This window comes from Colossoma macropomum, unplaced genomic scaffold (assembly GCF_904425465.1).
Source record: "Colossoma macropomum unplaced genomic scaffold, Colossoma_macropomum, whole genome shotgun sequence".
NCBI classification, from domain to species: domain Eukaryota; kingdom Metazoa; phylum Chordata; class Actinopteri; order Characiformes; family Serrasalmidae; genus Colossoma; species Colossoma macropomum.
Window position 1 is genome coordinate 13,638,883 of NW_023494786.1, and position 24,368 is coordinate 13,663,250.

General features: G+C 41.3%; 1 protein-coding gene across 1 annotated transcript in view; it reads right to left on the reverse strand.

The window, feature by feature from the left end:
• plekhg2 (pleckstrin homology domain containing, family G (with RhoGef domain) member 2) overlaps nucleotides 1-9,576 on the reverse strand; it is a 52,035-nt gene extending 42,459 nt beyond the window's left edge. Inside the window, exon 1 of the mRNA XM_036561251.1 lies at nucleotides 8,934-9,576. The gene's annotated coding sequence lies outside the window, so the exon portion shown is untranslated. The remainder of the gene's footprint in view (nucleotides 1-8,933) is intronic.
• Between the last annotated feature and the right edge of the window lie 14,792 nt (nucleotides 9,577-24,368).

Genomic DNA, 24,368 nt, shown 5'->3' on the forward strand with positions numbered 1-24,368 from the left:
GTGACCACTTTAGCCTTGTATAAACAATGAATATAAAAAGCTAACTAAATTGTTAATCACAATTAATCACGAAAACTTCCTGATCGTGACGGGCCTTAGCCCACGTCCTGACTTTGTATGAAAAACAAGTGAGTTTTTGTGTATAAGCGTGTGTGAGAATGTGTGCGTGAGTGTTTGGAGGGGTAAGGAGGGAGTTTTTCCCTTCGTGTGACTGATTGTGGAGAAGGCGCAGGACAATTCCAGGTTAAAAATGCGTCGTGTGAGAGGGATCTGAGTTGTATAATTTAAGAATGACTAATCACACGCATTACAGCCTAATATAATCCAGCTGGCTCTTGACAATGTCATACAGAACGTCAGCGCAGACAGCAGACAGCATTCTAATCAAACAGTGATGTCATTATACTTGAACCAGCAGAATGAAACAAATGAACTGCATGTTAGCTTGTGGTTTTAATATAGGAGAAAAGAACATTAAAACAGTACATACAATGGAAATCTGTGAGCCATTAGCTGCATATGATTTTACACAGTGAGAAGGGCTGCTGTGGAGCTACTGTAAACAGCGATGTGTATTCATTACATCGAGTGCAGGCTTCCCCCAACACTCTCACACTCACACACACTCCAGAGTCACACTGTAGGCATTGTCCCTATGTGTGTGTGTGTGTGTGTGTGTGTGTGTGTGTGTGTGTGTGTGTGTGTGCGCCTGTGTATGTGTGTGTTAGTTTTTGTACATTTTGTACATGTCCTGACATAAAAAAAAACAGGACTAACATAGAAAGCAAAATGCTCCTGACTTGTAAAGTGCTTTGTACAAAAGCTACATATTTCCTTTTTCAAAAAAAAAAACCCAGTATGCAAAGCTTTGGTACTTTCTTCCTTCCAAACAACCGCAATACATCCTAATATCCTAATGTTATTAGGATATAATGGTAGAAATCACAAAAGACGTATAAAAATGCACAAGGACCTTACTTCAGCCCTGAAGGGCCAAAGTCCAGCGTAATTTGGTGAGTTTCCTACTTAAACACTCTTGATTCAACTCAGTATTTAATTGCCAGGTTTAGACAGTGTGTTAAAAGCAGGTAAATTACCAAACTCTGCTGGACAATGGCCTTCCAGGACCACATTTGCCACCCCTGCTATATAGCCTATACTGTTACGGGAAAAACTAAAAGCTTGACCAACCTAATAGCGGATAGCAGCAGCTTCTCGGCAGTGATATGACAGAAAATGAGGCAGGGCTTGGAACTGGTCGATTACCCACTGATAAGAAGCAGATGCAAGTATGGTTTGACAACATAACAACATAAGATGTGATTCATGGATCCCCAAAAACACAAGGCCTGTATGCAAGCGCACAACCTGCATGCTCATATTTTAAACCATCGCTTTTCAGTAACTGAGCTTATAGTTATGGTCAGGTTTAGGACTGGGCTGAGAAAATTATTATTACATATAAATACATACATTTCTAGCCTATGTAATATCACACATCCTGGCATTGTATAAAACAGACCTGTGTGTGTGTGTGAAAGGACAAGGTTGTGCTTTGATGTTAGTCAGTTGACCAACTCTCTGAGGAAAGCCACCACTGATGCACCCAAACACACAAAAATAAACAGTGGAACTGCAATAAAGGACAGTGCGGGAGGGGTCTGTACCAGCCTGCCTGCCTGCCCATTGTTCGGCCACACACAGAGGGACCACCACATCATTGTTTCTTTTCTAGCTGACCTTCACGTTTCCCAGTGGGCTTGGCTCCAATTCACTGGCCCACAGCAACAGACTCTTCAGCCTCCTCCTTATTCCCTCCAACAACAAAGGCCTTCTATTGTGGCGTGGGCAACAACAATGGAAAATGCTCGACTGGAGTGGATGCCCATACTTACGCACAGCGAAACAGGGCAGGAGCAAGATGGGCCCTTAGTTTGAAAAGTGCAGGGGAGGGGAACAAGCAGACAAGCAAAGTAGGCCACTCTGCATGTGGTCCTCAAGTACCAGCTGCAGAAATGTTGTACATTTGTTTGGTTGCCTTCTATATTCAGATACTGCAGTGGTTTTGCTGGTCGTAGAGTACCTCTGTCCTGCATGGTTTTGGTGTTTTCTCTTCCACAGCACACCTGATACAACTAACCAGCTAATGAGAAAGCCCTGAGTTGAAGCTGCTGTGTAGAAGCAGACAAAAACACTAATGTATGCAGCACACACTCTTAAAAATAAAGGTGCCAAAAGGGGTCTTTCAAGCAGTGCCACAGAACACCCACTTTTGGCTTCTAAGAGAACCTTTCAATTAAGTTTCTTAAATAATCATCCACTGAAACCAACAGCGTTTCATCTAAGGCATCGCTCTACAGAGCTCCTTTGGAATTCTCCCCTGATATACCCCTAAAATACCATAAAATATGCATATCATTCATACTCTTATTGGGGGTAAAAAGAGGTACTGGGTCAAACAGGCAAAGTCAACTTTTCAGCACTGATATCCAAAATTGGTATTATTTTGTCTTGCAAATACTGTCCCTAACTTACAACAGATGTGGGCTGTATGCCTTGTTTATATATTAGCAGAAAGCACATCTATCGCATTGAAAATCTGTGGCTCAATTAGCTTCTCTGTGTAATCCTCTCCAGCAAAAATGTTATCTCTTTATGAGTATGACAGATAGGCCTATTAAGCCCTGTGCATGAAAACATACCCGTCTCCAAGCAAATTTGAATGCATTTGAGTGAACATCTGCTGAACACTCTACAAACTGATGTCGTTTACATATTTCAAGCGCTCAGCAGATCTTAAACTGGACATTCTGAAGCTGTGAAGGTTTGGACCACACTTGTGGCACATTACAGTGATATCCCCCTGAGTGAGAACAGCAGCTGTGTGCGTCAGTAATTTGTTACTGATGCAAGAACAAGAACAAGAGCACCTACTGAGGGAATAACGGAACTGGCTGTTGTCCTGAAAAGAGCAGGGCATTCCCAGACAGCCTGCGACAAAGCAGGGAGAACGGCCTCCTCATGACATAATGATAAGCAGCTCGGGGCAACGTCCGGTGATGTTTGCTCTTTGCCGTGTTCCGTTTGTTTGTGACGAGTCGTAATTTCACACGAAAGCGTTCATTACCCCGGAGAGCGCGCAGTGAGGGGAAAAGGGTTTGACCGGTAAAAGCTGCAACATCCAAACTTTCCCGAGGCGCTGTAAAAGTGTCATCAGCTATAATAAAGAATGGGACTGTAAAAAAGAAGCCGGGGGTGGGGATGTAAGAGTATCAGCTTGAGCCTCCCACTGCCAGGGAAATTCCCTTTGTTTCTCTGTGTGTAACTAATTATATATAGCTGGTGAGCTGAGCACGAACATGGAGGATAAAACCTTAATGTGTATCTAAAGTGCAGGGCGACGTATGCACTTTTAGCACTTCATCATAGCAGTGGTGGAGATTACTTGGCAGTTCAGTGCCAGTAAAAAAAACACATAGGGCCATTTCTGAACACTTGGGGGCCCTATGCAACATCCTACTTGGGGGACTTCACTCACCACAGTAAGTTTATATGCAAGAATAAAACTGTTACCAGCCTTGTCACTAACTAACATAAGAACGTAGTTACTGTTTATGATTCTGCTAGCATCATCAGAGACATTATAAAGGAGGAGGAGACAGTTCACTGGTTAAAAAATGAATGGTAAATCAGCTTGATGATAAAGCCATAAGTGGGAAAAGCAACTCATAGTGGAGATCTGAGAATAGAGTAGCCAGAACACGCTGAAAACACACATTTTTGTGTGTTATTTGAGCCAAACACTACGAACTGTTTATGCAATTTTTATCATATTTTACCAGTGAGTTTAAATACGTTGTTGACATGTTAATGTGGTTTTCAGTTTCAGGTTTACAACTTTCTCTCCATTCAGAGAGAAAGGTGCCTGGCGTTGCATGACTGGAAAAAACTGCTCAGGGAGGCGGTGCCAAGAACGCATCTGAGCAGACAGACTTTCTTATAAGAAATCGGTTTCAACAATGCTGATGTTAAATCTTGAATAAAAAAAAAACACTTTCATGCAAACAGCTACATGATTAAATTTCTGCACTGAAAATGCAGCAAAAAAAGAAATGACCACATATAGACAAGGCCCCCTGCTGGCTCGGGGGTCCTAAGCGGCTGTTTATATGACTGGCCCTGAAAAGCAGTGGTGAATGAGGACTGAGAATGGAGGAAAAAATTAGTTAATATAAAAAAAACACCATAGTCAATACAGCCTATGAATGAAGGCCACAGACAAAAGATAAAAGGAAATTAAGGTAGGTAGTAGGAAGTGGCTCAATTAAAAATGATTCAGAGAGAGGTGAAAACCAGACACAACTAGAGTTGCTGGAAGGATAAGATGTCTGGGACTTTTACAGTGACACATCAGAGTATGACAGCATGCAGTTAGTGATCTGACAAGTTCTAGTGTGCATGCGTCAAAACGAATGGGGAAGGCGACGGGACAGATGACTCATGGAAGATGCTACCGATTCGTGAGACAGTGTTGTTTTTGAGTCAGCAGACACGCACACCTGCACTCAGACATACAAACTTAGTCGCAGCGTAACTGCTGCACACCCTGCTGACCAGCACAACACTCAGAGAAAATCTTTTGGTCAGAGACTCAAAACTGGATTTACTCAAAACACAGGTTTCCATTAATTCTATTAAATACCACAGTTTTAGTCTGTTCATTTACACTGTTATTGGCTCAATGCAGTCATAAACTTGCTATCTCTCCTTCTATGCTGAATTCCAGTATTGCACTCTTAAAACTAAAGCTGCCAGAAAGGAACCTTTCAATGGATGGTTCCTTAGAGCACCATTTTTGTAAATGAGATGTTTGAGTGTATAGAACCTTTTTAGTACTTTAAGCAACCTCCACATAACATTAGGATTAGAGCTGGGCAACATGACAATATTTATAATTTTCTTGTTTAAATTATCATGCTTGCAAAACTTCCCAACTGCATGTATGATTAAAAAGAGCATAATTAGTCCTTATTTTTAAAAGGCATGTATCATTACATTAAATTTCCCTCACTTTTTAATATAGGAGAGTTTGGTGTGGTATGTCAGCAAAACTGTTCACGCCCCAGTCCGTACAGTCCATATATGGAAGGTAAACTGCAAAAACAGCCCGTTTTGAATTCCCTTTTTTGTGATGTCACAAAAAACAATTCTTTTACATATACCTGCCTCTTCAGCCTACAGCTGTGTAGCTCCACCTATCCATGTGGAATTGAAAGTTTTTCAACCCAGGCTACTTTTTTAACAAGGCACAATACAGGGCAGCCAATCAGAACAGAGCTCATTTACATATATTAGTCCTAAAGGAACTGTAATAAAAACAGCCTGTTTAACTGTAAGGCATAAAAAAAGGTTAGAAAATGGTCATATAAAACTGACATATGACTGTTTTGGTACGTAAACTCAGAAAAATAAAATATAACACAATGTAGATTATGGGCCTTTTGAGACTGTATGTGGTTGCTTTGGGTTTTTCATAAAACAAATACTGCTGAATGAGTATAATGAGGTTGCTAGTTCATATTTTAATGGATATGATTTTTTCTTTCCTGCTCAAGGAAGATGTAAATTCATTCTCAATGCAAATAAGAAAGAAATTGCAAAAGTAAATGAAGGCTCTCTCTCTCTCTCTCTCTCTCTCTCTCTCTCCCTCCCTCCCTCCCTCCCCAGTCCATGCTTCCAAACCAGCCCACCCTTTTAACTGAAGCCAACTTCTCTCTCTTCCACAGGCTGCCTGTGTATTATGGGGTCGGAAATGCCGCTGCACGAGGGAGACGGGCATAAAAGGCAGGTTCTGACTGCTAGAGGTCTGAGCTGAGGTTGAAGCAAGAGGCCTCGGAGAGGTCAAAGTCAGGAGGAAACAGTCCGTCTGAGGCTGTGCTTCATTTATATACTGACCTGGACATCGGCCAGATACACACATCATTGATCTATTTGTTTTCATCTGGAGCTGTACTCGGGGAATATTGTGTTACTCTAGTTTATGGGGCATTGCAAAACTATATGTACAGAGACAGAAGCATGAATAAAGGCATTGTGAATGTATTCACAAAATTAAGCCTTTTCTGTGGTGCATCGTGTTGGGCTTTTATACTTAAGTTGCAACAAGTTTAATAAATGGTCTGCAACTGTTAAATTACTGTAATTTGCCAATATCTGTAACCTTTTTTTAACTTTCTCTAAAATAGTTTCATAAGATTCCTGCTCCAATTGACTTATTCATGCTCCACCCACAAATACATTCTTTAATAGCAACTGTTGCTAGGTTGGACAAGCTTTCCAGGATGTTGGTAAAAGTCCCATTAAACCTACTGAGAAACTGCACCCAACTCTAAGTGCATAATTAATTTCAAATTATATTTTGTATGTGTGTGAAAGATCACATGGTTAGGATATATCACATGCATTTTTATATCATGTAATCAAGCTAGTGTTATCATGGTGGCAAATTCATTGTCATTTTCAGTCTGTGTAGCATCAATTAGCTACAGCAACATAGCTTGGTAGTCTAGAATTTTAAATGGTGAACTCCAATCCAAGTTCATTAGGTCGAATGGTATTTTTGCCAATGTTATGTGAAGTTTGCCCAACTTTACAGCAGTTGCTATGAAAGAATGTAGCTGTAGATAAAGCACAGATGGGTCAATTCTTGTCAGAATTTGCTAGCATTGCTTGTCAAATAAGAGCCATTAGTTTGGAAACAACACATTGTTGTTAAGCAAACCCTTAAATAGAGCAAATACAAGTCACTCTATGCAGTGTACACACTCTCGGGCTGTAAAGAGTCTCCTCAGCACCACAAATTATTCTACATTGTAGAACAGATCATTACCCCCCAGATAAAAGTAATATAGGATGCTCTGTAGACGCATTACAGTCTAGGTTCATGCTGACAGAGCCTGTGCAGGCAACTGGGAAGCTCATCAGGACGCATTCCTTTAGCTAGGGTTCAGCAAAGGAAATGGGGATTAGGGTTATTCCCTATGCATGCTCAGGAGACGGGGTCGCTCTCTGAAAACGGAGAAAAAGTAAGAAGCAGGTCACCACTTTCCCTACTGCAGGGGTGAGAGGGATGCCGGTTTTCAAAGCAAACAGAGCTTAGCATGTAAGCTTCACATTCAACACTCCAAACACTCAGAGGGAGGGTTGGTCTAACTTCCTGTCTCTCAGTTCAGATTGCATGACCAATTCCGAGCCCCATTCTTCTCTGTGATAGGCTCTGAGTAACTAAACAATGCCCTTTCCCCAGAAAAACCCCTGAGGCTGATATTCAAGACAGATATTTTTTTCTCTGTGATATGCAACAATGTTCAAAATAATCATGTAGCTGGGAAAAAGAAAGAAAACGCTTTTAGGTGGGAATAATTCCATGTTTGCAGAGATCAGGCGCACTGTTTTGCTATGACAGAGATATTAGCGTGAACGCTGGACCAGAATCCGGCACTGTCATGTTTTAGCCAAGGTCTACATGCATGTGTCCAGCAGGTCCACTGCATGTTTACACAGAAAATAAACAGGAGCTGGCCGCTCTTCCAGCAAATAGCACTTGGCAGGCCTGCCACATATGTCAACACACACCATGTGTAGCTAAGCTATAGTGCAAGTGCGTACACACCAACTATGAGCTAAATTATAAGAGGAATATGGATAAAGTCTTTTGACAAATGACCCATTCAGCTTAACTGCTCCATATTCACTCAGAACCTCTCATCTCAATGGTACGAGGCATGGTTTAAATCACAGGCCTATTGTGTTTGCAGATGCAGACTCTTGCTCAGGTTGTAATGATTGACATCCCTGGCATGACAGCTAATAACACGACGTACTCCAGGCTGGAGTAATGAGCGACTGAATGGAGACCAGACGGGACTCATTGCCATGTTTTATTTGTCCACCCTGAATACTCGGCATTCCAGTTGCTAAAGAAAATAATGTTGGTTGAGCAAGAAAAAGGAGGGGGGCTCTGAGAAGCCGTACAGAAAACCAGTACTAAGCACACGCTTTCCATGTATCTAACAGAACATCTGATGCTGAGAGCTTTCCCCAACCCTCCCCAACTCCACAGTGAAATGTCTTACAGCACTGTGAGCTAAGAGCGGGGTAATAAATCACACCGAGAAGAATGCGCCGGGCCACAGACTGGAGATTGCACGCATATAGAGGGGATTCAGTTATTAGGGGCCATCAGGTGATAGAGGACACTTTAAGAAACTCTGGTTTACTCCAATTTCAGCTGATGCTCATTAGTGTTCTTCCTGAGTAAATGGAGACACTGTAAACTGGCTAATTCAATTAAAAAAGTAATTTATGGTGGGAAGATGAATAAAAGAATGGCTTTATCATTCAGAGTGTGTTGACATGCATATCTTATATTGTCTGATGTCCCATAATACCTGAATCCACACTAATCCCTTTTAGATTTTGAGACTTTCGTGTGCCATAACAGAAACCAATAACATGCAGCTCAATATATCTCATAAAATAGAGCTTTCTAGTTTGTGAGACCATGAAATAGTCAGTAAAGTGAGTAAAATGAACAGTCTGTTTGATGACAGGACACACAATGCCATGATAAACTTCACTGACTGTGCACACAAAGAGACTTTTACCTCCACACGCTGCTGATTCGCAGCTTATGTGTTATGAATGGAGAAAACGCATTTGTTCTTACAGTTACTGGAACTGTTCTCCGGTATCGTCGTCGCTATTCAGCAGCTTTAACTGTGACATTTCTAAGACAAAAAGGACTCTGACTTGGGCACCACAACAACACGCGTATACAGCCTGCAGCAGCCCATTGATATGACTGTATGAAAGGTTTCCTCAGCTTTATCTAGATGTCCATAATCTGTCCTGGTTCCAAAGTCCCGACTTACCTTCACAGGTGTGCGAACTGAAGTCATCAAAGGTGCTGAAGTCACTCCGTTTCCAACCGTGCTCGAAAAAGTCTGCTTCGTCTGTCGACCGAATAATTTTCCCAGCTTCGCATTAGTCTGTGTCCGTCACATCTGCGCCGAAGAGAGCGAGGCGTTGGGGGCTTTAGCCCCACGTACACGAGCGATGCCGCTCGGAGTTCAGCTGCTAGTCCTGGTGCTCAGGGTCCCGCAGTGAGGGCTGCCCGTCTCCACACGAACATCACCGCTCCGCTCCGCAGTGACTCAGAGGCACAGGCACACTCACACGACTAACGGCCACACGTCACTCACAGGCTCACTGAGAGACTCTCAGCTGTTCAGGAGGAGGAAACAAACGCCCAACTCGCCAGACGTCCTTCGTGTGAGGAAACACAGAGTATTGCTCCATAAAAGACCAGTTTAATCAATAAAAAACTTTTGTCTCATTTGGGCGCACAGTTTGTCTCTGAGTGACGATTCAAGTCAGAGTTTTTCCACATACAAAGTCCGAAACGAGTCTACAGAACTATTAACTGATAACCACATCTGGACAGACTTTGGAGCAGCTCTGTTTCATTCCTCCTCAGGCGGTGAGCAGCACAGTGGATGCTCGAGCGGTGCGTCGTTCACGAACGAGTCTTTCTTTTTGAACGAATCTTTTGAGTGAACCGGCTGAACCGATTCAGCTTCGCAGATTCGATGTTCTCTGATATCTTGCTTAGTTAGACAGTGCGGTGACCTACACAATAACGAGTCGCTGTTAAAAAAAAAAAAAACAATGATTTTAAAACACAACTGCAGACTGTTCATCTTTACACAGTTTTGTTCACTGGCCATAATAGACTGATTCAGTGTAGGAACAAGCAACAGTCTGAACTACAGGGTACAACTATGCTGAGTGACCAGCATGCCAGCATCCAAAACACAACATACGCCAGTTTTGCTGGTGACCAAATAAGCCAGTCTATGGTGTTTTTCTACCAGGGTAATCAGTGGTTGTGTATGATTTTAAGCTGTATTGTGCAGAATAAGTTAGTTTGATACTGCTATGGTTCACACACTCCAGGAACACTGATGAACAAGTCAGAAAGAGTCATTTTAGTGAATTATGTGGCATCAGTGTAGAAAGAGACGCAGAAGAGCCCATTATGTCTGCCATAAGAAGTGCTCTTTTATTTACACTAGCAGAAAAGGCACATGAAAAACAGCCAGGGCAGGTCACTTCTAGCCATATGTCTTCACGCTATGGCAGACACACAAGCCTCTCCAGCCAAACCCACAACCAAACACAACACACTCAACACATACACACAACCCAAACCAATGAAAAACAACAATAACAAAAACAGCAACAAATGTCCTTCTCAGTGGACGAGAAGTGGAGGGTGGTGCATGTGGTGCTCAAAAGGCACTTCTGAAATGCGACGCGTGTGGCAGACGCCACAACATATAGGTATTGCCCATTAGTTGTGGATGCTCTTAATGTGCCTGCGCACAGGTCAAGACCTTATTTTCAACATTGTTTTCTGGCTACTTCTATACAGAGCCTACTTTCCGACCTACTGCTCACCAAGTTCAATTTAGGTCAATGCAGAGTGGCCTGATGCTTTTAGAACCTAAATATGACCTTTCTGCCTTTGTAGAAATCACTTATGGCATGCCATAACAACTCATGCTTGAATAGAGCCTACTAAGCAGGCTAAGAAGTCCTCCTCCTCCTTCTTGGCATGTAAGGTGGATAATTTATTATCGAATGTGCACTAAATTGAACTGTACTCCAACTCTCCTGTGAATAATATAGTTGATGAAAGATCTCCAAGAATACTAACTCAGCAAGATGGCTTTTTATATGAGTTTTGTGTAAGCTGGCTGCCTCTGATCTGTATTTTGCTGCATAGCTCCATGTATTCAGATGATGCTACCTCTGATTTGCCTTCTGTTATGGCTACATTATAGGCACTATTAACCCCTTAAACAACCAGGGCCCACCACCCTATAGTAGGACTGAAAGATCTATTGTTTTTATATGGATATTAGAATTTAAAAATGGGTCATTTCTAGATTGCAAGAGTTGCCTTTAATGTGTATTCTTCAAGTTTTATGTGGGGAAATTACTTGAATACATGGAGCCTGTGAACTGCCTGTAGGTGAGTTAGACCAATCCGAAGCATCCACACACCTACAAGTGTAAGTGTACAACGCAACCATAATTACCTGACCTGTTTAGCATGCTACGTTCAAGCCTCAAACCATTTTTCTGCTAGACTTCAATGGTCTCTGAGTTTGCTATTCCAGCCTACCAAGTTTACGTGAAGGAACAAGGCCTCCATTTTGTATGCACAGCCGGACACAATAGCATGAATGCTAGTACCCATAGTGTTCCATTATGACCTGGAACAAAGTTCTTGTAGCCTGGAGAGACTAGTAGTATCCACAGATGAGTCCCTTCACTCTGGTGACTTACACTGCGGTGTCCGCTTTCTCATTTGCCTCATGGACTGTGCTCTTTGCTATAAACTACTAGGGGTGGGTACCCTGGCAACTCTTTCATGCAGTGGTATACTTTGCCAAAAACTGTGGCAAACTCTTAGCTTTTCTGGTGTATAACCACCATCAAATCAGATTGATCTTCTCCTTTCTCTTTGAGACCTGTAGGATCACCCTGAAGTCTCTACCCTTGGTGGTGAGGCAACTGTTTGGATAAGGAGCCATTTGAACATGTTAGAGAGTCCGATCACCAACTCATATACACATAGTTATCACATTTCAGACCCCTCCGCCTCACACTACGACTGATCCAGAATTTCAGCTGAGGTCTTACACTGATGAGGCATAACATTATGCTCCTTGTTTCTACGCTCATTGTCCATTTTATCAGCTCCACTTACTATATAGGTGCACTTTGTAGTTCTACAGTTACAGACTGTAGTCCATCTGTTTCTCTGCATACTTTGTCAGCCCCGTTTTACCCTGTTCTTCAGTGGTAAGGACCCCCATGGACCCTCACAGAGCAGGTACCATTTGGGTGGTGGATCATTCTCAGCACTACAGTAACACTGATGTGGTGATGGTGTGTTAGTGTGTGTTGCGCTGGTCTGAGTGGATCAGACACAGCAGTGCTGCTGGAGTTTTTAAACATCTCAGTGTCACTGCTGGACTGAGAATAGTCCACCAACCAAAAATATCCAGCCAACAGTGTCCTGTGGGCAGCGTCCTGTGACCACTGATGAAGGACTATAGGATGACCAACACAAACTGTGAAGCAGCAGATGAGCTATCGTCTCTGACTTTACATCTACAAGGTGGACTGACAAGGTAGGAGCATCTAATAGAGTGGACAGTAAGTGGACACAGTGTTTAAAATGTGTCTGATCCACTCAGACCAGCGCAATACACACTAACACACCACCACCACGTCAGTGTTACTGTAGTGCTGAGAATGATCCACCAGCCAAATAGTACCTGCTCTGTGAGGGTCCATGGGAGTCCTGACCACTGTAGAACAGGCTAAAAAGGGGCTAACAAAGTATGCAGAGAAACAGATGGACTACAGTCTGTAATTGTAGAACTACAAAGTGCACCTATATAGTAAGTGGAGCTGATAAAATGGACAATGAGCAGAGAAACAAGGAGGTGGTCATAATATTATGCCTGATCGGTGTATTTCCTTAATTAGTCATCACTAATTTGCTTCAGTGACAAGAATGAAGGCCACCCTCTGTTGAAACATCTTTAGGGCCCACAAACCCATGTAGCAACCAGCAAGGATCAGTGTTTTGTTGCTCCACCCAAAATATATTTATGTCCTGGCTAAAAAGTGTTTCACAGCATCTACATGGTCACCCTGTCTGTTTTCCCAGTTCATGCAGTAAGATCAGGTGCTACCCCGGTTTCACTCTTAGTGAGTCTGTTACAATGCGTTTGGTATTCCTCACACACTGTGCATCATTTTGCCTCTAGTGGTCAGGAAGAATGAAATAGAGCTCTAGTTAAGAACCTCTCTGTGGTTTTATGAATCCCAGGTGACTTATCAGTTACTTAGAATCAACAAGAAAAACCCTAGACAACTTCCGTGTGAGCAGCATTACTGTCAGCGTCACACGGCATGTCACTGCATGACCTTTTTGGAATAAGATCTGATGCAGTAGGAGCTGGTTGATTGGCACCACTTCAAAATCATCTGGAATTCTCAGAATCACAGTCACATTCATAACCAGCAATTTTGTGATATGTCTTAAAGGAAAATGTGATCAGAGTTGGAGAAAGGGAAATATTTATGTGTCCCATGTACCCTCAGACTCCTTGAACTTCCTGTACAAGTTAACTCCTTTTCTGCTGCTTGTGTGCTTTTGGGAATAAAACAACTCTGGGACGAACGTCATGACAATCACTATGACTAACGAAAACAAATATCAAGAGCTGTAGTGTGGTGAACATCTCTGTGAGGCCTTTTACCTAAGATGACTCATTTTCACTTTCAAAAAAAATGAGTGGACAGCAGTGAGAAACCAATTACACATAAACCATGATCTATGTACGATGACTTACTTATGCATCATGTATCTGTGAATTGCTATTTTGTTATTCCCATAATTGGTCCATACATTTCTAGTCTGAGTCAGGATTGTTCAGACAGACCTGAGAAATCAAGGTAATAAGATCACCCCACCTCATGATCCCATAGATATTCAGGAGCCTTTCAATTATAATTAGTGAACTTAGCTGCTTTTAGGTGTACCTATTGCTAACACAGGCAATCAAAGGTGCATGTTCAGCTTGCGAAATGTACATAAAAAAAAGCATTGCCAACAGACTGGTATGCTCTGGAGCAGCCTTACATGAGTCTAAGTCATGCTCATGCTCAATGCCAAGTGTCAGCTAGAGGGATTAAAAAGCCCACAGCACTGAGCTGTGGAGCAGTGGAATTGCATTGTCTGGAGTAATGGAGCTTCATCCAACACCTTTGGGATATGTTGGAGTGGTGTTTTAATCCAGAACTAAACATCCAAAGTCAGTACCTGACCTTACTACTGCACTCATGCCTAAATGCAATCAAATCATTCATAGCAACATTCCAACATATTGTGTAAAGCCTTTTCAGAAGAGTAGAGGCTGTTAGTACAGTAAAGAGGCAAGAATCTCCCTATTACAAGCCCTCTCTATTAATCTCTCTATTAAACTTTCATTTCGGAAGAAGCACTGGATGAACAGGTGTCTACAAACCATTGGACACACAGTGTAGATTGTCATATCAAATTTTGACTGTTCAGATAATGTCTATATCTATCTATACAACCTTTAAAGGAGAATCAGGCCAAACTGTGAGAAATATCTGGTTAAATGCTTTATACTCACCAGTAGTCCAGAAAGATCTGCAGACCGGAGTATTTAGGAGAATGAAGAGTAAATGGAGAAGGGACAACAGACATTCCAAGCACACATTTAACTTCTAAGCAAACAAATAGGCTGCCTTTAGGAGCTCTGCAGTCAGGAAGGTTATGCTCTTCCACAGGGTGTGGGGGTGGGGGTACAATGTGAAGAATGCTCACTTCCAGCTTTAGGTCAACAGTTTTTGCACAAAAACACAGCTCTTCATCATCTCCAGGGTCAGGGAGTCTCATATGGAGTGATTATTATATTAAGAGACCGCTATTACCAAACAGCTTCCTGAAAATTCCCACTGCTAAAGTGTGCTTTTGTAGTCCAAACATTATTTGCCCCAGTTTGTGGCTCCACATCAACATTGTTATTATGTTTTTCAATACTTTTATTTTCTTAGCTTGGCCAACATGAATCATGCTTATATTTATGAATTTCCATTATTTTGAGTTCACAGCTTGAGCATACTTCCTCTACCAGTGTTATATATTGGGACCCATAAAAGTAGTTACAAGTCCCTGTAGGTATTCTGTGTTATGTTCCATCTGAAGGTAAATCTGAAGGAAACCCCTACCCCTGTTGTGTGCCAGAGAACTCTAAAACAGGAACCTGAACTTTACAGTGATTTGCAAAGTGTGCCTTTCCAAAAAAGCCACTCCAAACAGCAATCGTTTTAAAGAAATTCTGCATTTCAGCACAAGTAAAAGGATGAAGGCCAAACAGTAGTTGTATGATGGCTTCCTCCACTCAGATGATGGCCTAAACAGTGCTTAGGGTGGCTGGTGGATAGATTTTGGAGGAGAGGAGAAATAGAGAGCTGGGGGGGCTTCCTGAAGGTTTTTCCATGCCTCCCTTCTGCATTCTTGGACAGACATTCAATTCTTACTGTCCCAGAACCAGTCATCACCCAAACACAAAAAGACCCAAATGTACATTGGAATGGTGAGCTGTTGCTTTCTGTGCTCAAGCTGCACTGCTGCAAAACCACTACACCCATCATAGAGGGGAGAAAAACGCTCGGCGCGCACCACAGCTGAAAGCACTCTGCTGGAGAAAGCCCATAGATTAAGCTGTGCTCTCAACCCAAGCCACACACATCCCAGTGACCTAGATATACCAAAAGGAGTTTGGCCCCAGTTCCATGAGCACATGAAGGGGCCAGGGTGGAAAGCATAAGGAGCAGGCATAAGGGTTTACTCTTAAAAATGAATGTGCTAAAAAGTTCTTTGGAGTAATGCCACTCCTGAAAGATCAATCGTGGCTCAACCATCAGGAGCTGGTTCTTTAAAAAATTGTTTTTTGTAAATTTGGTGAGCTGCTAGCGAGCAATGTGGGATGAAAGGGTTGGGATGAGAACCCCCTGCTCTGAAAACAGTTCACACCTATCCATAAAGACAGCTGGGCTGAGATAAAATGGACAGCTTTTGTGTACAGCTGCAGTACTTTGTGTACAACTGCCACAATAAAAATAGCATTAAAACACAATAAAAACACAGACAAAAATCCATTTCAGTTTCTGGTTTTGTAACTTTTCCAGTGAAAATTTCCTGTGAAATATGTTCCATCAATGTTATTCATGAAAAAATTCATAGTTCAACTGATGGACCTCCTCCAAAACAGGCAGGAATAGCATTTTATGGCTACTGTTGAAAGAGGTTAAAGTTTAAAGAACCTTTATATAAGGGCAATGGTTCTATACCAATTAAGGCTGTTCCTACAACCATACATCCACGCCAAGAACCGTCTAGGAACCTTTATTTTTAAAAGTGTTGGGTTACTCAAATTAAAGAAGCCTGGTTATTGGCTCTGACCTGGAGCTGTTAAACAGCTTAAAACTCCATCAGACTGCAGGGACTGGCACCAGTCACCTAATGCTTGCTTCCAGGAAGTTACCATTACTGGCCCCACCCAACCCCTGGCTCTTTGCTGGAGCTCGAACAAATGGGTGAAGACGTGACCAATCAATCGGTTGCTTTTGTCCAAAATGTGAACCAGCATGAATGTGGCCAACAGTGACTCAGTCAAAGTAGCAACGTTGGATGAGTTAAAAGCTTAAATCACCTTTAAATATGAGTCACTGTGAGAAAAATGGGACCATCCATGTGAAGCTGAATGCTTGCTGGAATGGCCTATGATTCATATACACAGCGGGAGGGAGGTAATACACACACAGAGCTGTAGAGGGGCCCCCGCTGGTGAAGACCAATTACAAGCCTCTGCAGGAGGTTGGGACCTTGTTGTCAAGCACATATTTTGAAGCTTGAGAACCACAGTGTCAGAACTTGTACCTATATAATTTGGCTCTCTCATGTTTGTTGGTGGATGAGAGGTGATGCAATAATGCAGCTGTGCAAGCACACGTTAGTCCACACTGCACAAGGGCCAGAAATGATCTGAATACAAAAGAACAAAAGAAAGAACTTTTACATGAGAACAATTTTATTTCATTTTATTGTCATTATTCTGTAAATGTTTTGTCTGCTTCCTAATTACCTTCTCAAGGGCAACTGATGTTAAGTAACAGCAGATCCATTGCACCAGTAATTATCATCATTATAATCACAGTATTTTGCAGTATTTGCAAAAGCCAACATACTGTATACAGAGATTCTGGTAGATGTTTGTTCTCTTGCAAGAACAGGCAATAGTATGAAGGGTTTAAACCAGTGGTGAACTGTGGCTATTAGAGCTAGGCCTTCAGTACACAGAAATCATTAGAGCTTCTCTGAAGGCCTAGAAAGCCCTGAGGGTTCCCCATTGGTTTCAGCATGTGTTAGTCCAAACATTTCCTTTGCCAAAGCAATGGCACGGTACCCAAATGCATCATAAAAATTTTAAGATGCTTCTAATTAAATATAACTAATGTCAGCATTTGAGTCTGTCGTTAAGATTGATGTGAAGGCAAAGAAATTACATAAGGTGATATTGTAGCATCAGTATAGAGCAGGACACAGGGGAGGCCATGATTTCTACCACAAAAAGTGCTCTTTTTTAAACACCAGGGCAGAAAGGCACTGAACCAGTGTGAGAGGTCACCACTAGCCACAGGATTCACTCTCACGGTGACCAACCCCAACATAAAACACCCACACCCCTGACACAGAATAACAGAGTAAACACATTCATATACCTTTAAACTAACAAACAGCAACATTAATAACAAGTCCCTTTTTAGGACTTGTCCCAGGTCCAAAAAGTAAAAACCCTCCCCAGGATTTTGTTCCAACTGCTTGACTTCTCTAATTTGCTCAAACCAGTAGCAAAGGTGTTCAGGCAGTTGGAACAAAATCCTGGGGAGGGTTTTTACTTTTTGCACCTGGATTACCCACCTCTAAGGAGAGTGCATGCTTTCCACAAGTCTCCGTGGTGGTCGCTCGCATGGTCACACCTCCTGAGCCTCTCGGAGCTAGCACCAGCCAGTAAAGGGTCGCCACATAGAGTCTTCCTGTGCTGGAGCTGTCTTTGGGCCTTCACACTGTCGAGCCTTGCTAGGCTGTTTTCCCCATCGAGCTTCACAGCACCATCTCTATCATCATGGTCTTTCATCAGGCTCTGATCTTTGTAGTGCCATTCTACTCCATCCCACTTCCCACACCAAGGTAGCATTGGCATAGAGTAAGACACAGGGTCCATGATTCCACCAAGAGAAGTGTTCTTTATTAAGCATCAGGGCAGAAAGACCTATACAAAGCACTGAACCTACATAGGAGGTCACCACTAGCCACAGGATTAACCCTTACAGTGATTAACACCCAATACAAAGCACCCACACCCCCCGACACAGAATAATGCAATAAAAATATATACTTTAAAACTAACAAACACTGATATTAACAACAAGTCCCTTTTTATGAGGGCACACGCCTACAGTGAGCCTCCGTGGTGGCCACTCACATGGCCAGGCCTCACAAGCCTTTTGGAGACATAATTAATACATTTCAAAACCACATTCCATGTCACTAAAAACATCAAAAAAGTCCAACACCATTCTGGATTTATTATCTGTGGAGACAATAACATTCCTACAAAATTGTTCACTTGGACTAATGTTGAAGGAAGTTAGATCAATCTATTGAAATTAACAGCAGGCATTAAATTATGGTCACATGCATATACTACAGTTCAAAAGTTGGGAATAGATATTTTCAATAATATAAATCCAGTATGATGGCAGACACAGTTCTGTGCAAAAGTTTTAGGCACAGAAATTAGAGATTTTTATCAAAATACTCTAATATTAAAATAAATACAAATGATATTATTACAAGGATTAGTGATTTTATGCCTGACATAAAATTTTAATGCTATGTTTGTGTGATCATTTCCAAGCCTCTCTTCGAGGCTTCTTTGCATAAAGTTATAATAAAATTAATATCCATAATGCCCTGCATTCCAAAAGTGGAAATCAAATCTTGAAGATGATGACCAACAATCCTTTAAATAGATAATTACAATATATTATTTATCCTTAAGTAACTTCTTGCTGTTGCCAAAATACTTGAAATATTTAAAATTATGTCTAAAAGTACCTTTTGTTTTCTCATTTAGAGTATTTAAATCGGCATTGTATAAGTTGTTATTCTATATAAAACAAAAAAGTAATTAATATAAAAAAGTAATTCCAAGATTTTGAACAATAGTTTAGTTCAGTAAAAAGATAAGCTAAAATTTGCGCCACTGGCTGAAACATTAAGTGCATTTGTGAGTGGAAATGATCTTATAAGATTTTATCTTGCTTCTAAGTAAAATGTAAATGCCCTAATACACAACTCCCACATTACTGTTTGAACTCAAAACCATATAAAGCATCATTTAGTGTTTCCATGCTCTGTCACACCTCATTTGACCCTGACACCCTTGATAATTATCTGTTCAGTTGAATGGGACATGCAGAAGGATGTGGCCCTTGACTTTCAAACCGCAGCTCTGAACATTTCTCTCAAAATAATAATCTCTAAGTCTTTAGATGGAAATCCACTTGTTTAATATGATCATCCTGTAATCTTCAGAAAAGAGGAAGAGCTGGTTTATTTTATAGCAGTGTAAAGGACTGCTCAAAGTGAGAGATACGTGACGGGTAGGCGTACAGCAATGCATTGAACCCTGAGCTTTTGCGTTCAGTGACCAAATGACCAGCAGGAAACGACTGGAGCCTTTGAGAAAGTAAACAGAAAGCTTGCTTCCTGTCTCTGTCCATCCGAGGGTTAGATGCGACGGATGTGAGAGCGTTGCTGTCTGTGGTTTTGCCAACGATCCCAGTGGAGCCCAAAGGCTCCGTAAAATCCAGCGCCCGGCCCTCCACCTGTTGCTGTGGTAGCCGAGAATTAGGGCGGTGCTGTGCAGCTTGGGATGTGTTGCCACAGCTGGTGGCAGTAACTTTGTTTGAGTGCACTCAATTTCTTTCCTTGTAAACGGATGCTTGGAATATTTGAGCCATTATGGAGAAGAAAAGGGCTGACAAATGCGCACCAGTCATTCAAACGCCACAGTGGTAATGCAGTGTTACAGTGGCTCGCTTTGAACACTAGTTGTTGAAAAGGAGCATCCTGACTTCCAGGAAAAGATGGAATGTATCTTCAACAGATCTTCAAAATATATCTTCTGGTGCTCTAATCTATCCAAACCTCTCAGAGAGACTTCTCTTAGACTGTCCACCACCTCATTAAGGCAAAACTTAACCTAAACATGCTTTAACCACAAAATCTGTCTTTTTAGTGATTGTCGCTTGGTTGGACAAGCTTTAGAAAATGTTAATTAAAATACCTTTTTGAGAAATCATAATGATAAATCGCACTGATCTTTGTTTAGAGCCAAGAGTGTCAAACTGGGTTCATTCAAGGCCATAGCTCTGAGTTGAGCTTTTTGCCTCATTAAACATTGTTTCAGCTCATGCCTGGAAGCCTGAAAGAAACTAAAAACTAAGCAGGCTGAATACAATGAGTTTGCTACAATACTAAAGTTAACTCAATTATACAATAAAACAAACTGTGATTGATTATAACAGTATGACCTTTCACAGGCAAACAAAATAAATACAGTGGGGGCCTCTAAGCCTTCTAAGAAGGCATAATAATTTCTGTGAAGTAATTAAAAAATAACATGTTTATCCCGAGTGGCGCAACCGTCTAAGCGTTGGCCCTATCATCAGGAGATCGCGAGTTCGATCCCTGGTGATGCTACAGCCGTCCGTAGCCGGGAGTCCGAGAGAGCACAATTGGCCTCGCTCTCTCACTCAGCGCAGGCGTCTGTTAGCTGACGTCACAGATCTGGCGGTTTGCGCTTTCCTCCGAGTGCGTTCGGCTGTCCAGTGACGTTGCGTGAGCGGCAGTTCGAAAAGAAGCGGTGGCTGGTTTCACAGGTCTCGGAGGAAGCCTGTGTGTTAGCCTTCACCCTCCTAGCGTTGATAGCATCGTGTGACTGGGGGGAGTCCTAACTAGCGGGTGGAATTGGAGACGACTAAATTGGGGAGAAAATCGGGTAAAAAATAACGTCTTTAATTTTTAGTTCATTTATCTTTTATACAGTCATAATGCTTGCTGTATTTAAACCTTGCAAGCATTGTAGTAATACTCATTTCATTGTTTAGATTTGGTTGGGAACAAAAGGCTTAAATTCTTGAACCACTCAACGTAAAATTGATTTTTTTTCTCTGTGGTATCTGAGTAGATACAGCCCAGCTCGCTTTCCCATTGGTTAGGACTTCAGGAGACGAACTGAAGGCCTAATGTGTTAGATTAACCACTAACATATCTAACATAACATAACTGACAGCAGAATCAACCAATCAGGTTTTGAATTCCAGTGGTTAGGACCTATATGTCACTCCAGGTCTTCTCGAGGTCCTATATACGTCACTGAGTGTGAATACAAGAAGTAGCCTGACTAATGCTAGAAATATAAAACAGTGGTAGCTCTTTGCCAGGGCTCTTTACTCAAGGAGCTGCTACAAGGGAAAATATGCTGTAATATGTCTGCTACAAGCTTCAAATAAAACATGGATAGTATAATAAGCTTCAAATGTCCATGTTTAATCTAGAATGGTCCAAAAATGTTAATGATAATCACATTTAACTTGCTAATATGATACTAGAATCCCATAGGGCCACTACAGGAAATTATCATGATCATAGGGATGAGTTTTGACATTTATGGCCCAAACTGAAGGCCAAGCTCTGATAGTCATGGTTCACCACTAAAGAAATATAATATAAAATGAATAATCTACTCTAAATTTAGATATTTTGAGAAAAACAATGTGCACTACAGTTTCTCATTAGCTTGAATGGGATTTTTGTCCATGTTATGTAAAGTTTCTCAACCAATGGCCATCTTGGCAAAGTTAACGGCCCCAGGCGGTTATTTCCAGCCGTACAAGACATAGGAGAGACCTATAAACCTGAATCTGAAAACCACATTAACATTTCAAAAACAGATTTGAAATCGGTGTTAAAATCTGACTAAATTGGTTTGATTCAAATAACACGCAAAATATGTTTTTTTCTTGTTGTTCTGGCTACTGCACATACGCATGTCTCTGTATCAAGGGGTACTTTTCCGGCTAATGCTGTTATCAATGAGGCGATTGGCTCTTTTTATTGAAAGGCGGGACTTTCAGTAATACAGCCACCATGTTGAGCGCTACGGGCTATCCCATTCATATGTCAGTCAACTGTCTGCTCCTCTTATTATAACATCTCGGTAACACTTTATTTGGAGTGGTCTTTTGTAGATGATTAATAAACTCTTATCAGATTATCAGTAACACATCAACAACATATCAGTGAAGTAGCAGTAGAAAGGCATCTGAATATACTGAAGTAAATATCTTGTGGATGTTCTGTTGATGTATTACTTACATTAAGTGGATGCATTGTTAATATATTACTTCCATTACGCAAAACCTAACCTTATCCAACCTTACACAAAACCTAACCCTCACCCTGGCCCTAATCCTAACCCTAACCTTAACCTCAACCCAAAACCTAATCCTCACCCTCATATGTTTTTGAGAGTCGGTTGAGTGTTTGTTTCATCTAAAAAGGACCACTCAAAATAAAGTGTTACCAACTTCTCAAAGTAGATCAGTCATTGACAATGTTGATTTGGGAAAAAGGTAATGTTATTTACTTAAAAGCAAAAAAAGGCTCTATAATGCTCTGTAATGATCATATTATGCACACACATTGCAACACACTCCAGAATGTAGTTGGCAGCAAAATGGCTTCTATTGTCTTTGCACCATAAAAGGAGACATTGCTTGTCACACAGATGGAACATTGAATGATCTCAGTGTTGTGATGAGCATGATGGTTTGATTAGTAATCAGAGTCAACAGATAATTTGATTCTAGAAATAATTGTTAGTTTCAGCAATACAATTCATTCATGCCAAAGGCAGTCGATATGCCCCCAGTAGTTTCTCAGCAGTGTTTCTTTAGCCAGTGGAAATGTTTCCACGATGGAGTGAAAAGACAGATCCTGTATAAGAAGTAAGTTATTGCATGACTCCATGTCTGGAATATGCTGTGGCAAGGATGCTCAGAGAATGATGTCACATTCTCAGACTGGCAGTGGAAAAAGGAGAAAGGGACACAGGAAGAGAGGAGGAATGATGTTAAGAGCAGTGAAGATGGAGTTAAAAGAGCAGACGACTGTTATGAGTTGTTTGTTTGGAGAGGTCTTTGTTTATTGGGTCAAGCTGGCATACGAATCCAGTAGGAATGTGAAGTTTTCTTAAACCCTAAGATCACTTTTCTCCAACACACAGATCTTCTTTCTCTTCACTTGGCTCCAAATCATTACTGCAAAAAAGGGCAAACATCATAATGAATAACATATTGCTTCTCTCTATCTCTCTCATGTACACTTTTGACAACTCCCATTCTGAGTATAAGAGAATTATAAAGATAATTCTAGCCACTAATCAAACACAGTTAGCCCGGCTCAGTGTGGTCCACGGCCATGTTAAAAATTCAGACATTCTCTTAGGCTTCATCACCCCACTTCCTGGCAGACATAATGAGCAAGTGAGAAAGTGTCCAGGCCTACTGCTTCTTTTCTCGCTAAAAATAATCCCTAGTATGTCATGCAAGTGTATTTCTGAGAGTAAACATTTTGTTTGGTGCACAACATGATGTCAAGTTTCATTAATTGTTAAGGACTTCATTAACAGCACGTTCACGCCACTAGATTTAAAGGAATGGTTCGGCAAAGGATTAAGTTTACACAATTTTGCGCTTAACACAACGTAGTCGATCAGGCAAGGCACGTTCGGTGTCCAGATTTTGCTTCTTTAGTTTAGTGTTGAAGCTACAAGGCTAATGTTGCTAACAAACAATAGAAGTCAATAGTCACCCAAATCTTTTCCATAAATACATCCTCAAAATTCTTCTACACTGCATCCAGGTCTTCAATGAGGTTTTGCAGACAATGTTTAAGGACACATTTATTATATAAATAACTGTTAATCTTGAATTTTTATATGTATTTGTTTATCTATAGAATCAGCAGAAACTGTGACCTTCTTCAAGTGTTTGCAGGCCTGTATGACATGTGGTCATGTGAAGCGGAGTCAGAATTTAGCACATTACTTGTTATCTAAAACAGCTGTCCCCAGAGTTTGTCTAAAAAGTGAAGTATTGTTAATTTTTATGGCTGACAGTAAGTCATGCTGTGTCCTAAACCACATCAGGAAATCAGTGCGAACTTAATGAAGACCTTTATGCAGTTTGAATGGGAATGTTTTGTGCATGTATTTACCAAAAAGATTTGGGTGTCTATTAACTTCTTCTGTTTGTTAGCAACATTCACCTCATAGCTCCAGTTTCAAACTACAGAAGCAGAATTTGTACACCAAACATGCCTCTGCTGATCAACCACATCTGGGGGAAGTGGAACCGCCAAACTGTTCTGAAACTGAAGTTAAATGAATTATATCAATACAGTACATGTCATGGGTCATTATGATGTTAAACTGTATAAGGCATCAGACCTATTCAGCAGAAATTTGTATTTACTTACTGGATCCTGACCAATGGCA